Here is a 15,927-nt window from a genome sequence, read left to right as displayed (position 1 = left end):
GTCTCAAATGGAGTGGGGGATTATGCTGGGTGTCATTTAAGTATGGGGGGTTACCGCATGGATGCCAATGTACTGTGAAGCAGGGGACATTCGATACAGAAACGCGTTTTGCACATGGCAAGTGAAACATCTCATCAAAGTGAGCATTTAACAAGCGAAACATGCATGACAACTGTGTACAGAAAGCGCGGGGACATGCCAAATAATTAGCTCTGCTACCACATAATTTGCCATTCCTTGACGCAAAATTAAGAGGACAATACCAACTCAGTCCTCCACTACCTCATAATCACAGTGGACCTTGGCAGAATAAGCTGAAATGCGGGGCTAGCGTAATTTACCCCTTTAAATATAATTTCCGCCTTAAGGTTTGCCACCAGATTTACGACAGATAAACTGTAGCATAACAATTGAATGGCGGAGAATCCCCTGGTGGAAATGACCTTCTATCTATCACTCTCTAAACCAGGCCCCAGCATTCAGCCATGATCCCACCTGCTTCCTCGTCTAGCTAGTCTCCGCTAGGGTAAGTCTCACCCCTATATCAGTGTTACCTCTTGTCAAACAATGAATCGACGCCTCTTACCCTTGACCCTTTTAGCAGTCTTTGAAGAGTTAATTCGTACCCACTCACTCCAACCAGCTGTACCCTGCTTTTTGCACCTAGATTCGCCTTCTGGGACTTGAAAACAGAAAACCTTTCGCACAGACAACGCCGAGTTGTTCTTGATCATTGTTAAACTAGAGGCCCGTGCGTGCAGGCAGTTTGGTTTGCAAAGTAGCCTCAGTGCACAATGATCGGACTAGCTCAACACTGACGAGGCAGTAACGCTCAAGACGGAATGGCACAGGCAGGGCCGGTTCTAGGATCTGCGAGACCCTGGGCTAAAAGGGAACCTGCGAGGCCCCCTCTAATTTAGATAAGTGGCCCCCTGCAAGGAGACCATTCACAGACACTGTGGGGGGCCCTTTGTCCAGCATTTTGGCGCCCCCCACAGTTTTAACTTTTACTCCACAAGCATTTCTCACACCTTCAGTCCGATAGGTGTGAGAATTGATTGTGGTCTAAAAGTTAAAACTGTGGGGGCGCCAAAATGCTGGACAATGGGCCCCCAACAGTGTCTGTGAATGTGTCTCCTTTCAATTGAAGGGAGTGTCTCAGTCTCCCCCCCCCTATGCCACCGGACACCATCCATGAGAGGCCCAGGGAGGGGGCCCCCTCCAATGGACCTTAATTGCAGGCGACACCTTTCTTTGTAAAAGATCGCCAGGGAAACAACAGGACTCATCACTGGTGTGTGGCCCCATGCTGGTGGGCTGAGTGCGAGGCCCTGTGCAGCCGCCCACGCTGCCCATGCCTAGCGCCGGCCCTGGGCACAGGTAATAGGCAATATGACCTTAAGTAAGAGGGGGACACCCTTCTTCACGCTCTCTCCTGGAACTGCGCAAGTGCCGCGCACCTGCGTCATTGCACAACTTCAAACAACACAGAGGAAACGAGTGAATTACGGCAGTGAAGGGTCGATAATTTGGGGTGGGGGGTGGCATTACTCCAGTGGAGTTCGTTCAGTTCTACAGATCTAGCCCTGTGAAAATGGCAGAAAAGCGCCGGATGGGAGGCCTGGTATTGGACTCGTCTGAGTCATTCTTCACTGAGGGGCATTTCCTATGGGGGTCACGGACCCACGGGGCTGTTTGTTTGTCAGTTGAGGCTCTTTTCTGTGGCTAATAATCAGTGGTGGGTGACCACTGTTCAGCGTTCGCATTCGAGGGGGGCAGGAAGTAATAAACAGTGGGGTTAAAGCGCTTTAAAGGCAGGGAGCGCTACATAATATATTAAGGCGAAGCACTGTAGAGAAGCCCTTCTACACAGTACTATCTACCAAAAGGAAGAGCTGACAGCGGAAGGTGCACTAACCATGGAAGGCGGTTAGGGGGAGGGGGGGGGGTGGGGCGGCGAGGAGGGTTTCACATTGGGTGGAGGTCTCAAATGGAGTGGGGGATTATGCTGGGTGTCATTTAAGTATGGGGGGTTACCGCATGGATGCCAATGTACTGTGAAGCAGGGGACATTCGATACAGAAACGCGTTTTGCACATGGCAAGTGAAACATCTCATCAAAGTGAGCATTTAACAAGCGAAACATGCATGACAACTGTGTACAGAAAGCGCGGGGACATGGCTCGTGCAGCGAGACTAGTCACTATAGCTAATCACGAGGGGCTCCTCTCCGAGAGGGCGCTATGCTCGACAGGGGTCCCTCCTGTTAGGCTAATGACGCGAGGCTATTCTTTCTTCACTCTCTCCTCCCAGGGGGGTTTTCACTCTCAGAGTCTGTTCTCTGTGGGAGGTTGAGTGGCTGACGGGACGCTTTGAGTAGTGCTCGGGCACGGACCCTACACATGGGTGCCAACCCTCACCCCGTTCACCCACCCCACAATACTTCCCATTCTCAGCCCCCGGCACTGACCTGCCCTCCTGGATCCACTCTTCTCTGCCGCCGGCACTCTGGGCCCCTCCCTCTGCACGGCGCATGCGCGAGGGGCGGGGCTCAGACCGGAACTCAACGCCGGCTCTGACAGTCCCGCCTGGGACAGAGGGGGCGACCCGCAGACGCTGCCTGGAGGCTGCCTGACCTGAGGCGAGGGGGCATGGCTCTGCATCAGCTTGGAAATTGTTCTATTAAATGATCGTTTTAGATGCTCGCAGAATAGGACTGTGTTTGTACTAGAAAGAAAATCCGAACTGTCATACGAGCGCCAGTAAGTCGGGCGATGTTTTCCTTACGCTCTTTTCCGCATTCAACTGTAGGAAAACCGAGCCCAAGTGTAACGGCGGGAGGGGGGCGGGAGAGGACGAGGGAGGCGGGAGAGGGGCAGCTAGGAACAAATAAGGAGACCCGAGCAGCAAGGGAGGTGCCGGCAATGCCGGACCAGACTCGGGGGCGTTCCCGGCGTCGCGTGACGTCGGCAAAAGGCAAAGAATGTCGGGAACGCCCCCGTGTCTGGTCCGGCATTGACGGACAGGCCCCTCGTCCAATGGCAAGGCTCCGTTTACGGAGCCAGCCAATCAATGACGAGGGCCGACCCAAAGCACCCTACAGTTCTCAACAGGATTTCGCCTGCGCGAAAAAGCTGCGCAGAGCGCAGCTTTCGCTAGGCAAAACCTAAAACTCGAGTTTCCCTACTTTATTTTTCCTTGCAATATTATATAGCGCGAACTTGACAACATGGCATGAGCACAATTTACATTACAGAAGAACACATTCATTTGTGGTAGGCACGGGAAGACAAAGCGATTTGACTGGAGTCACAGGATGCTGAGCTAATGCCGAGATTCGAACGTAGCTCCCCAGCTCTAAAGTTCGCAATTCTAGAACTTGTGGCGGGAAGTGTGTCTAAAAGTGTATGTCGATGCTGGCCATCAATGAGAGAGACCTGTGCATTTTTCAAATGGGTGTTGAAAAAATATGAGTATGTTGCTGGAGATGTGGGCCGCCGTGCCACCAATGTACTTACCGGGTAAGGGTAAACACCCATTATTCCGCAACTTTCTTTCCGCATACCTTCACTCCGCATACTTCATTATGAAAGTACCATGACTCCGCAATGCCATTATAACGCATGGCATTACATTTTATATGCTTTTACCACGCATACATTTACAACGAAATTCGTTGTAAATGCATGAATGGTAAAAGCATGTTTTTTAAAAATGTTTGGATAAGGTAAGTATGGGCATAGGGGTATATGCTTTGGGGTACTGAGGTATATGTTTTGGGGTGTTTGGGTATTTTAAGGGTTCAGATATAGTTTTGGGTTATGGGGTACAGGGGTAGTTTTAGGGTTTAGGGATAGGTATGGGTTTTGGGGTACAGAGGTATTTTTAGGGTTCAGGGCTAGGTTTGGGTTTTGGGGTATAGGGGTATTTTTAGGGTTAAGGGGTAGGTTTGGGTTTTGGGGTACAGGGGTATTTTAAGGGTTCAGGGCTAGGTTTGGGTTTTGGGGTACAGGGGTATTTTTAGGGGTCAGGGCTAGGTTTGGGATTTGGGGTACAGGGGTATTTTAGGGGTCAGGGCTACGTTTGGGTTTTGGGGTACAGGGGTATTTTTAGGGTTCAGGGCTAGGTTTGGGTTTTGGGGTAGAGGGGTATTTTTAGGGTTCAGGGGTAGGTTTGGGTTTTGGGGTACAGGGTATTTTAGGGTTCAGGGGTGGTTTTGGGGTACAGTGGTATTTTTAGGGTTCAGGGCTAGGTTTGGGTTTTGGGGTACAGGGGTATTTTTAGGGTTCAGGGGTAGGTTTGGGTTTTGAGGTACAGGGGTATTTATAGGGTTCAGGGCTAGGTTTGGGTTTTGGGGTACATGGGTATTTTTATGGTTTAGGGATAGGTTTGGGTTTTGGGGTACAGGGTATATTTATAGGGTTAAGATGGGTTAGTGTTTAAGGGTGTTGGGGTATTTTAAGGAGTAAGGGTGGGTTATGATTATGGGGTGCAGGGGTATTTAAAGGGAGCAGGGTGGGATTAGCACACGATATGAGACATGGCATGAAGGGCGGAACGTACCACATGCCCCCAGCGTTTGTCACGCCCACCAGCACAAGCCCACAGCACAACGCAGACACGCCCACAAGGGACTACTTTGCTGGCACAATTCTTTTACCTTTTAAATGTATATGGTGGGCGTCTGCATAGCCTATGTCCTTCTGCTGCAACTGCCCTTTCCCACGCTGTATTGGGTGTTGTGATTGGTGCTGTGGTTCCTGAGATTACCCGCCTCAAAGGTTTGGGCTCTCTCTTTATTATATTAGTATAGATATAGATATAGATAAAAGGAGATAGCAAGTTTCCCTCCTCCTATTAAATCAAAAGTTGTAGAGTCAGCTGAACCTTCCTTATCCTCAATATTGGAAGAAATTCAGGCACTCTGTGTTAATACAGAGACCATTGCGTCAGAAGTAAAAAATGTCCGCAAGGAAATGGCCAGTTTGTCCATGAAAATTTCGGACAATTGAATCAAAATTCAAGATAATAAGGCATAACTTGACTCCTTTACTCCTCTAGTGGCAAAAATTTCTCCTATGTGCTCTTTATTGTTGGATATGGAAAATCGCAATAGGTAATACAATCTTCGCATATTTAATTTACCTGACGATGTTGAGGGAGCTAACTGTTGATCGTATTTGGAAAATCTGATTCCTGGTCTTTTGCAAATCAAATTTCCAGAAAAAATTTGAAATTGATAAGGCCCACAGAATTCCCTCCCATCGTAACCTTCATCACACCAAACCGCGACAAATGATCTTTAAAGTTCTCCAACACCATCATTTGGTTTTAATCAGAAAAGCAACACGAGAAATTCCTTCACTGATGGTTAATGGAAATTAAATTTTCATTCATCAAGATTTTGCCAAAGAAACTGTCTCAATTCGAATTCATGGCTCTTCGTCCTCAACTACGAAGTCTGGCTACAAACATGGACTTTTTGATCTATCGACGATGTTCATTTGGAAAGATAATTTCTCTAAATCTTTTCAGCGTCCTGAAGATTTGAAGCAATTTATAGATCAACAGTCTTAACACTCAATGGATACTAATGACTCTACTACTTGAGTTATACCAGTTATGCCCTTTCTGACATGTTACTGATATTTTCTTATATTGGGCTCCAGCAGTTCTGGCCATGCTTGTAGACCATGTGTGCGTTTCACATTTCACATTTATGTCTTCTGTTTGTCATTTTTTCCATGTTTTTTCTTTTCTTCTTCCCTTTGGCTTGTTCTGGAGCAACCTTTTTCTCATCCTAATTCTCATTTGCTTTCCCTTCTCTTACCTTTCTCTTCTTGATTTCTTTTATCCTCTCCTCTATTATGGCTAATGTTCATAATCTTAAATTTGTTTCATTAAAATGTTAACGGTTTGCGCCATCCAGTTAAATGTACAAACATTTTAGATTATTTAGGAAGTTGCAAAGCTGACATTTCTTTTATTCAAGAGACTGATTACAACATTTTAGATTATATGAAAAAGAAATGGGTTGATACGATTGTCTCATCTCCTGCTAATGGTAAGAAAAATGGTCTGGCTATTCATTTTGCAAAACAAATGCATTGTCAAATTTTAAGGAAAACTTCAGATGAAGATGGCAGATATATATTTGCTAAAATTAAAGTTCATGACTCATTCTTATTTTTACTAAATGTTTATGGTCCTACTGCAGATGGTCCTATTTTTTGGTCTACTCTCACTACAGAGGTTTTAAAGGTTGGAAATGTTCCTTTAATTTTTGGAGGTGATTTTAATATAATTTCTGACCTTTTATTAGATAGACTAGCTCTTCCTAAAGTTCACCCTTCTAAAGTTTATTTTGCGTTCAAAGCCTTTATTCAAATCACTAAATTAGTAGATATTTGGGATTACATTTCCCCACGGAAAAAAGTTTGACTTTTTTTTTCCAACCCTCATAACTCCCGTTCTAGAATTGATTATTTATTAATTTCCAGGCAATTAATTAATTCAGTAAAAGATCCTCAAATTGGTAACAATGATGTCTCAGACCATGCTCCGATTTCCTTGGGTTTGAATTAAGAATCAACTTATACTAAACAGTCTAGATGGCGAATGAACACTGGTACAGTGTTAAATGAACAGAACAAACCAAAACTTTTAACAACCATTAAAGACAATTTTTTGTTTAATCCAGAAGGTTCTACCTCCATGATTAATAGATGGGATGCTTTTAAAGCTTATATTAGGGGGGTAACGATCTCCATTATGGCGCACGATAACCAAACCTTTAATGAGAATATTAAAGACCTACAAAAACAAATTGCGAAAAATGAATGACTTTTTATTACCTCCAATGATCCTCAATATAAATTTAAACTACAAAAATTGCGGTATGAATTTAACTCTATCCTTAGTAAAAGAGCAGGCATTCAAATCTCTAATGCTAAAGCCAGATTTAGTTTTAATGCTAATAGATCTAGAAGACTCTTCGCTAATTATCTACGCATAAAAAAGGACCAAACTCAAATCAATTAAATTCATGGTCCTTATGGTAAAATTGCTTTTTCACACAATAAAATCATTAATGAATTTTTGAATTTCTATTCTAAATTATATAATAAGCCTGATTTTCATGATGCTTCCTTAATTGATTCCTTTTTAGCTTCCTGTGGATTACCCAAGATATCACAATCAATCGGATAAAAATAGACTTGATACTCCCATCACTAAAGATGAAATTTTATCAGCCATAAAATCCCTTAAAAAAATAAGTCTCCCGGTCCAGCAGAATTTTACAAAGAATTTCAATCACACCTTTTAACTTTTTTATTTCAACTTTTTTAGTTTTTGGGATCTACAGGATCTACCTTTGGTTCTTTTACTGAAGCTCTAATTATTGTACTTCCAAAGCCAGATAAAGATCCCACTCTTGTATCAAACTATCGTCCTATAGCTTTAATTAATCAAGATTGTCAATTATATGCAAAAATACTCGCTACTAGATTAGGCCCTATTTTAGATTTCATTATACACCCTGATCAATCTGGCATTATGAAGAATAGATATTCTGCAAATACTACAAGAACTTTGCTTCACGTTTTTGAACAAAGTTCTACGTTAATGCTTCCCTCAGGTATTTTAGCCTTAGATGCTGAAAAAGCTTTTGATAAAATACATTGGCAATTTTTCTTTCATACGTTATCATCATTTAATTTTGGAGAGTCTTTTATACGTATGATTTCAGCTCTATATTATGCCCCCATTGCTCATTTATATATCAATGGTCAAGTTTCACATCGATTATCACTTTTTAGAGGTACAAGACAAGGAAGTTCCCTTTCTCCACTTTTATTTTTAATTGGCATTGAACCTTTCCTTTCTTCAATAAGAAACTGTGATGATATTATGGGAATCAACATTCAGGATTGTCTTGTTAAAACCCTTGCATATGCGGATGATGTGCTTTTATTTATTAGACCCTATATCCTCTTTCCCCTCTTTAATTAATATTATAACAAAATGTACTACAGTTTCTGGATACACTTTAAATACCACCAAAACTGAATTTTTTCCTCTAAATATTTATTGCACTCCTGATATGATTCCTATGAATGAAATAATTTGGCAAAAGAGTAAATTAAAATATCTTGGTATCTTATTTTCTTCATACATTAAATCAACAATCACTTTAAATTGTGATTTTATATTAAATTATATGAAAGATAAAACGGCTAAATGGTCGTCATTGCATCTTTCATGGTGGGGCAGAATGGATTCTATCAAAATGACTATAGCTCCTAAAATCTTTTATACCCTTGCCATGATTCCTACTCAATTCCCATTAATGTTTTACAAAGATGTTGACAAATCTCTATCTAAGTTTTTATGGAACAGTAAATCACCTCGTATTAGTTACAAAATATTAAAAAATACCCAAACATAATGCTGGATTTAGTATCCCTGACTTTTTCCTCTATCATAAAGCCTTTATTTTAAAACAGGTTCAATATGATTTAATAATTCATTTTTAAATAATCCTCCTGCTTGGCTATCTATTGAGAAATCTTTAGTAAAGCCTCTTCCACTACCTTCTCTGATAACAATGTCTAATAACACATAATTTTTCCTAAATCAGTTATTATTAAATCTACTACAATGATGTTTAAAGATTTAGACTTAATTTTTCCTTCTCCCATGATTAATACTGAAGATATTCACTTTGGTATAGTAATGTCATCAAATTGAATAGAAATGTCAGTTTCTAGTTTTCATGGATCAAAGGGGGTATTTCTTATCTTAAAGACATTTATACCAATAATACATTAATTTCGTTGAAACATTACAATCAAGATATGGTTTATCTCAATCCAATCTTATTAAATATCAATATTTGTGCAACTCAATTTTGGATAGTTTCCCAGATGCTATTCCCTCTAACGTTACAGCTGATTTATCAATTTACATTCAAACATTTTCTACTTCATCTCATGGTGTTTCTATTCTATATAAAAAGTTTTCAAATACTTTAGGTAGCAATATACATTTGATTTCAACTTTTTGGAACAATGAGCTTTCACTTTCTTTATCTAATGACACATTGAAAAATATATGGCTTAGTGGTATATCTGGTTGGCTACTGGTATCACTTTACCAAACTAATTCTTATATTCTACTTAATCGGTTATGGACTCCATTAGGTTTATTCCAAGCTAAACTTCTTCCTTCTGCAGAATGTTGGCATTTTAAATTACAACCAGGTTAGTTACAACATATGTTATTTGAGTGTCCTTTAGTTTTTCAGTTCTGGTCCGAAGTTTGGGATATTATAACAAAGATTTAAAAAATTCATGGTGATGTTTCTTATCAATTGTTAATATGCAAATCTACAATATTTTCACAAAATGTAAATGTTTTAGAAAATAAACTTTTCAATTTCCTAATTTCAGCAGCATTGAAATCTATTACTTATTGTCGGAAAGATATTTCTTTATTATCTGTTAATTCATGGTGGTCATGGGTTATTTTTACGAGAAGAGTTGCTCAGCTATCCATGAAGGGGATTCTTCATAATTCTATCTCCTTTGAATCGTTTTGGTTACCTGTTGATATATATTTATCCCCTAAATAATGTATTGATAATTTATTGTTTGGTGTGAATACATTTCGATTAACACAACCTTTTGTTATAGTTGCTCTATTTATATTTATTGCTCTAATTTTATAATTATCCCATCCCTCTTTTCCCTCCTTTAGATTTCATATGAATATGTAAGATCTATTTACCTACTGTACTTTATTTATGCATTCGTTAATTTACTGTCATGTGGTTAGGTATTTTAGCCTTATAGTACTGTTTTTTGTAAAGTCTTTGTTTATTGTCTATCTACAAAACTCAATAAAATATTTTGAACTTAAACAAAAGAAAGTGAATTCTGTTGCAGTGGTGATTGAGGTCCCTCCTCCCCAACATAGTGGTCTGCTCACCTAATTTGATTGCGGGCAGACCCAGGGCATAGCTTGTTCAGTAAGATTGGGGGGTGAGCCTCAGATTTTCCAACAATCATGCTGGCATGTAATGTTACACTACTGTGACAGGGCCGGAATCGCTGCCCCTTCAGGGGTCGAGGAGCCCACACGGGACTGGTGGCTTGCTACCCCCCTCTCACCTGCGTGTGTCCCTTCTCACCAGGAGCCCCCCCATCCCCGCCAGGACAATTGGTACGAGCAGGAAAACGAGCCCCTTTGGTCCTGCGGGTCCTTTAATGCAGGCTATGAACATGACCAGACTCCTCCCCATGACGTCAGCACGCTTCTAGCAACAAATACGGACGGAACCTGGAAGTCGTCGGACGGCGTTTCCCAGGAGGACGAGAGCAGCATTGCAGAGCCGAGAAGAGGAGAGGAGCGAAACTTTGTGCAGGACGACGAGACGGTAGACGACCCCCGCGGTGAAAACATCAAGCCCGAAGGCCAACGACACCACGAGGCGCCCCGCCACGTTCCCACGGGAGGAGCGTGGCTTCAACAGGTACGGGGCAGAGTGGCGGGTTGGGTGGGGCGAAACAGCCTGCCTGTTACCGAACGCTAGTGTAAATAGTGTGAATACGTTGTGTACAGTCTCACAGAGAGTCCCTCCCTTCACGAGCACTCTTAGCACTGATCGAGTTGTACAGAGCACTTCTTCACTGGGTTTCCTTCACCCCTGGTCCCTATCCTAGAAGCTCCCGGTCAACCTTCTAATACCTCACTTGTCTCTTTCTCTCCTGGTTACCGGACGGAGGGGAGAACCTGTGACACCTGTGGCATGGAGAACGACCCATCCTTCGCCTGTCGACTCCATCCGGATACCAAGACGGACCCAGCAGCCTTTGCTAGGGAAAGACTGACAAGCCGGAAACGGAAGTCCTATATCAAAATAAAGCCTTCGTTGAGATCTCAAATCAAAGCCTCTGACTCCCTTCCTTCCACCCCTTCCACCCCATTACAAGTAGTGTCAGAAGTGGGATTCATACCACCAAAGCCCATCTGTACTAGTGAGATGGACACCCTGATCCAGCACATTATCAAGGGCCAGGAGAAGTTAGGATGGGCCCTAGAGAGGCAACTCTCCTCCGCCCAAGCGGACCGTGAACTGTTCCAAAACACCACCACGGCCCAACTAGAAAACCTCCAGAAAAATGTGCCGCCTCCACCTATGACGTTGCCCATAGAGGGCCGGATACATGTCCCTAATCCCTCGGGGATCTCACTACAAAAGTACGTGCCGGGAGAGGACCCCGATGCGTTCTTGTTAAACTTCGAACGCGCGGCCAGAGCACTGGGGTGGCCCGAAGAAAAATGGCCATTCTTTCTGGCCCCTTTGCTCTCAGGAGAGGCCCAGTTCGCCTACCAGGTGGCCAACCCTGGCGGTAACGCCCCCTATCGTATCATCAAAGAGGTCATACTTGACCATCTCGGACTGGACCAAGAGGCTTATAGGGTGCGCTTTCGCAAAGAAAGAGGAACCGCAAACGAGAATCCAAAGACCTTATTCTTCCGTCTGAAGATGGCCGCAGATAAGTGGCTCAAACCCGAGACCAGCACTAAAGAGGAAGTGATGGCTAAAATTTACTTAGAACAATTTATGGATGCACTGCCGTATGCCTCTCAACGGTGGCTTAGGCAACACTCGGGCTGACGGTTGAACAGGCCATAGAGATGGCAGCCAATTATGCCCGGGCCCAGCCACGCGCTACTGGGTGGGAACATGAGAAAGCCGGCAAGAGCCTGCCCCCTCCAAAAATAGAAAAGAAACCAAAGCCACTATTCGAACCTACCAGACCCAGACCAACGAGGTTCGACTCCCCCATGCTACGTGGCCCGCAATGTTTTGAGTGTGGTGAGTGGGGCCACATTGCCCGTCTGTGCCCCAGGGAAAAGCCAACCGAGGAGCCGATGGAGGTGGGGTACCTGCCCAAAACAGTTCTGTACTCCGCTGAAATGGGAACGTCATTTTACGTGAGTATGAGGATGAATGGCTGTGTAGTGCGTACCCTCCTGGACTCGGGCTGTAGGCAGTCGGTGGTCCAGGAACGTTTTGTCCTCCCAGACCAATATATACCAGAAACGACGGTTCACATCCGATGTGTACACAGGGATGTGAAACCATACCCTCTGGCATCAGTGACTAAAGACCACAGAGACAAGGGGCCTTACACAGTTAAAGTAGGTGTAGTAGACTCCCTCCCGGAGGACATGATCTTGGGGGTAGACAACCCGGAATTCCTCTCCTTATTTAGGAACACCCTTGAGAGTCCGTCCCAAGGAAAGGAGGGCCCCAGACCAGCGTTACTATCTCCCGAACCATGGGTCATAGACCGCAGCTTCCGATTCGCACAAGCCGATGATAGAACCCTCTACAACGCCTGGGAAAGTGCTCATGTCTCTCAAAACAGTCCAACCCAGACATACCCTCGGTTCAGGATAACGAATGACCTGTTGTACCGGGAACTGGCAGAAAAAAGCGAAGCCCAGTTGTTGGTACCACTGTCCTTCAGGGAGCAGGTGTTGTTTTTCGCACATACTCACCTCACTGCAGGACATTCAGGAAAAGAGAAAACAACGGACAGCATTCTCCGCTATTTCTATTGGCCAGGTATTTACAAAGATGTCCAGCTATACTGTGCCAACTGTGAGGTCTGCCAGAGGAAGAACACCCATCGACCCCCAGCAGCCCTATTGCGACCTCTCCCGATCATGGGTATTCCGTTCGAACGGGTGGGTATGGACCTAATCGGACCACTCCCAAAGTCATCGAAGGGACATTTGTACGCGCTCGTCTTAGTCGACTACGTGACCCGCTGCATAGAGGCATTCCCATTACGGACTCCCAACACCGCCAACATAGCTGAGAAGTTCGTAGAACTCTTCGCGGGGGTCGGTTTCCCGAAAGAAGTCCTCACGGACCAGGGCACCCCGTTTACATCCCATCTAATGAAGGAGGTCTGGAAGACTTTGGATATCAGACATATCAAAACATCAGTTTACCACCCGCAAACGGACGGACTGGTGGAAAGATACAACCAGTCACTCAAAGCCACCCTGAAAAAAATGCTGAGCACCGAAGGGTCCGACTGGGACCGTCTTTTACCACTGGCCCTTTATGTCCTGAGGGCCCAGAAGCAGAGCAGCCTGGGCTGCTCGGCTTTTGAACTTTTGTATGGACGACACCCCAGGTCACTGTTGGAAATAACGAAAGACGTATGGGAGGTAGAAGAAGAACAGGAGCAGAAATCCCTCCTTGACTATACCCTCCGGTTAAGGTCCAAACTCGGAAAACTCTGGGATCTCGCCTGTACCAATTTGGAGCATAGCCAAAACCGTCAGAAAAAGAACTACGACCAAGGCAAGAAACTGAGGAAGATGCATGTTGGAGAATGGGCACTGGTCCTCTTACCGTCCATAAGCAACAAAAACAAGAGCGAATGGTTGGGTCCATACAAAATAATTGAAACGATGGGGGACACTTCTTATCGTCTGCAACTGTCTCCCTCCAAAACCCAATCGTATCACATCAACCTGTTAAAAAAGTGTATTGGCCCCATCCCCAGAGGTGCGAACCTGACGATCCCGACCACGAAGACGGCTACCACTCTGGACCGCCTAGTGGTGAATGAGACCCTCTCGGACCGACAAAAGATGGACCTGAACAGAACCTTGCTCCCCTTTTCGGACATCTTCTCGGATATCCCCGGGAAGACCAATCTGGTTGAGCACCACATAGAGACGGAGCCTGGGAAAATGGTACGACAACGTCCCTATTGGATCCCAGCAGCTAGACGTGAAGCGGTAAGGAAAGAAGTGGAGGAAATGCTAGAGCTCGGTGTTATACGCCCCTCGAAGAGCAAATGGGCCTCCCCATTCGTGATGGTGCCAAAACCGGATGGCTCCAAAAGGTTCTGCATGGACTTCAGAGCTCTAAACAACATCTCGACGTTCGATGCATACCCCATCCCCAGGGTGGATGAACTGATTGAGAAACTGGGAGATGCGGTTTACATAACCACTCCGGACCTCACGAAAGGTTATTGGCAGGTGACCCTCCGTGAAGAAGACCGGAAGAAGACCGCATTCATTACGGACGAAGGCTTGTACGAATTTACAGTACTTCCTTTCAGTCTACATGGGGCACCTGCCACCTTCCAGCGCCTTATGAACGCCATCCTGACAAAATATCTGTCGTTTAGCTCAGCGTACCTGGACGACATAGTGATCTACAGCAACACGTGGGAGGAGCACTTACGTCATCTGCATATCATCCTTACAGCCCTGAAACATGCCGGCCTGCATGTAAACGCAAAGAAGTCCAGAGCCACCTTCAACAGAGTCAGATACTTAGGGTATGTTCTGGGCGATGGTACGATTGGTCCCCAAAACGAGAAGGTAAAGGCCATAGAAAAGACGGCTTTTCCATCCAACAAAAGGGACATGAGAGCTTTCCTAGGGTTGATTGGTTATTATCGGAGATTCATCCCCCTGTTTGCCGAGGTAGCTGCCCCCCTCACTGATCTGCTCTGCAAGGACGTTAAACCCCGAGAGCTCCTGAACCCCTCACACGAAGCCTTGAGTGCGTTTGAAAGGTTAAAACACATCATGACCACAGCCCCAGTTTTGGTGTCCCCTGACTTTACCAAAACATTTTCATTAGCCACAGATGCTTCCAATGTAGGGATTGGGGCTGTCTTGTCACAAATAGGCGATGACGGGCTGGAACACCCTGTGCCATATGCCGGCAGGAAGCTGTTTCCACGTGAATGTAAGTACTCCATGGTGGAACGGGAGTGTCTCGCCATAAAGTGGGCGGTAGAGAAGCTCCAATATTATCTTGAGGGAAGGCCATTCATCCTACATACTGACCACGCGCCCTTAAGGTGGATGTACAGGAACCAAGGCAACAACCCCAGGGTGCTCCGTTGGTTCTTATCCCTACAGCCGTATTCCTTCACAGTGCAGCATAGAAAGGGATCGGCAAATGGAAACGCCGATTTCTTGGCCAGGGTCTTTCCTCTCCCCGATCGTGAGACACCAGGGGGGGAGGTGTGTGACAGGGCCGGAATCGCTGCCCCTTCAGGGGTCGAGGAGCCCACACGGGACTGGTGACTTGCTACCACCCTCTCACCTGCTTGTGTCCCTTCTCACCAGGAGTCCTCCCATCCCTGCCAGGACGATTGGTACGAGCAGGAAAACAAGCCCCTTTGGTCCTGCGGCTCCTTTAATGCAGGCTATGAACATGACGAGACTCCTTCCCATGACGTCAGCACGCTTCTAGCAACAAATACGGACGGAACCCGGAAGTCGTCAGACGGCGTTTCTCAGGAGGACGAGAGCAGCGTTGCAGAGCCGAGAAGAGGAGAGGAGCGAAACTTTGTGCAGGACGACAAGACGGTAGACGACCCCCGCGGTGAAAACATCAAGCCCGGAAGCCAACGACACCGCGAGGCGCCCCGCCACGTTCCCACGGGAGGAGCGTGGCTTCAACAGGTACGGGGCAGAGTGGCGGGTTGGGTGGGGCGAAACAGCCTGCCTGTTACCGAACGCTAGTGTAAATAGTGTGAATACGTTGTGTACAGTCTCACAGAGAGTCCCTCCCTTCACGAGCACTCTTAGCACTGATCGAGTTGTACAGAGCACTTCTTCACTGGGTTTCCTTCACCCCTGGTCCCTATCCTAGAAGCTCCCGGTCACCCTTCTAATACCTCGCTTGTCTCTTTCTTTCCTGGTTACCGGACGGATAGGAGAACCTGTGACACCTGTGGCCACGGAGAACGACCCATCCTTCGCCTGTCGACTCCATCCCGATACCAAGACGGACCCAGCAGCCTTTGCTAGGGAAAGACTGACAAGCCGGAAATGGAAGTCCTATATCTGAATAAAGCCTTCGTT

The sequence above is a fragment of the Lissotriton helveticus genome, chromosome 9, assembly GCF_964261635.1.
Source record: "Lissotriton helveticus chromosome 9, aLisHel1.1, whole genome shotgun sequence".
Classification (NCBI taxonomy): Eukaryota; Metazoa; Chordata; class Amphibia; order Caudata; family Salamandridae; genus Lissotriton; species Lissotriton helveticus.
Note: the sequence above shows the minus strand (reverse complement) of the source record.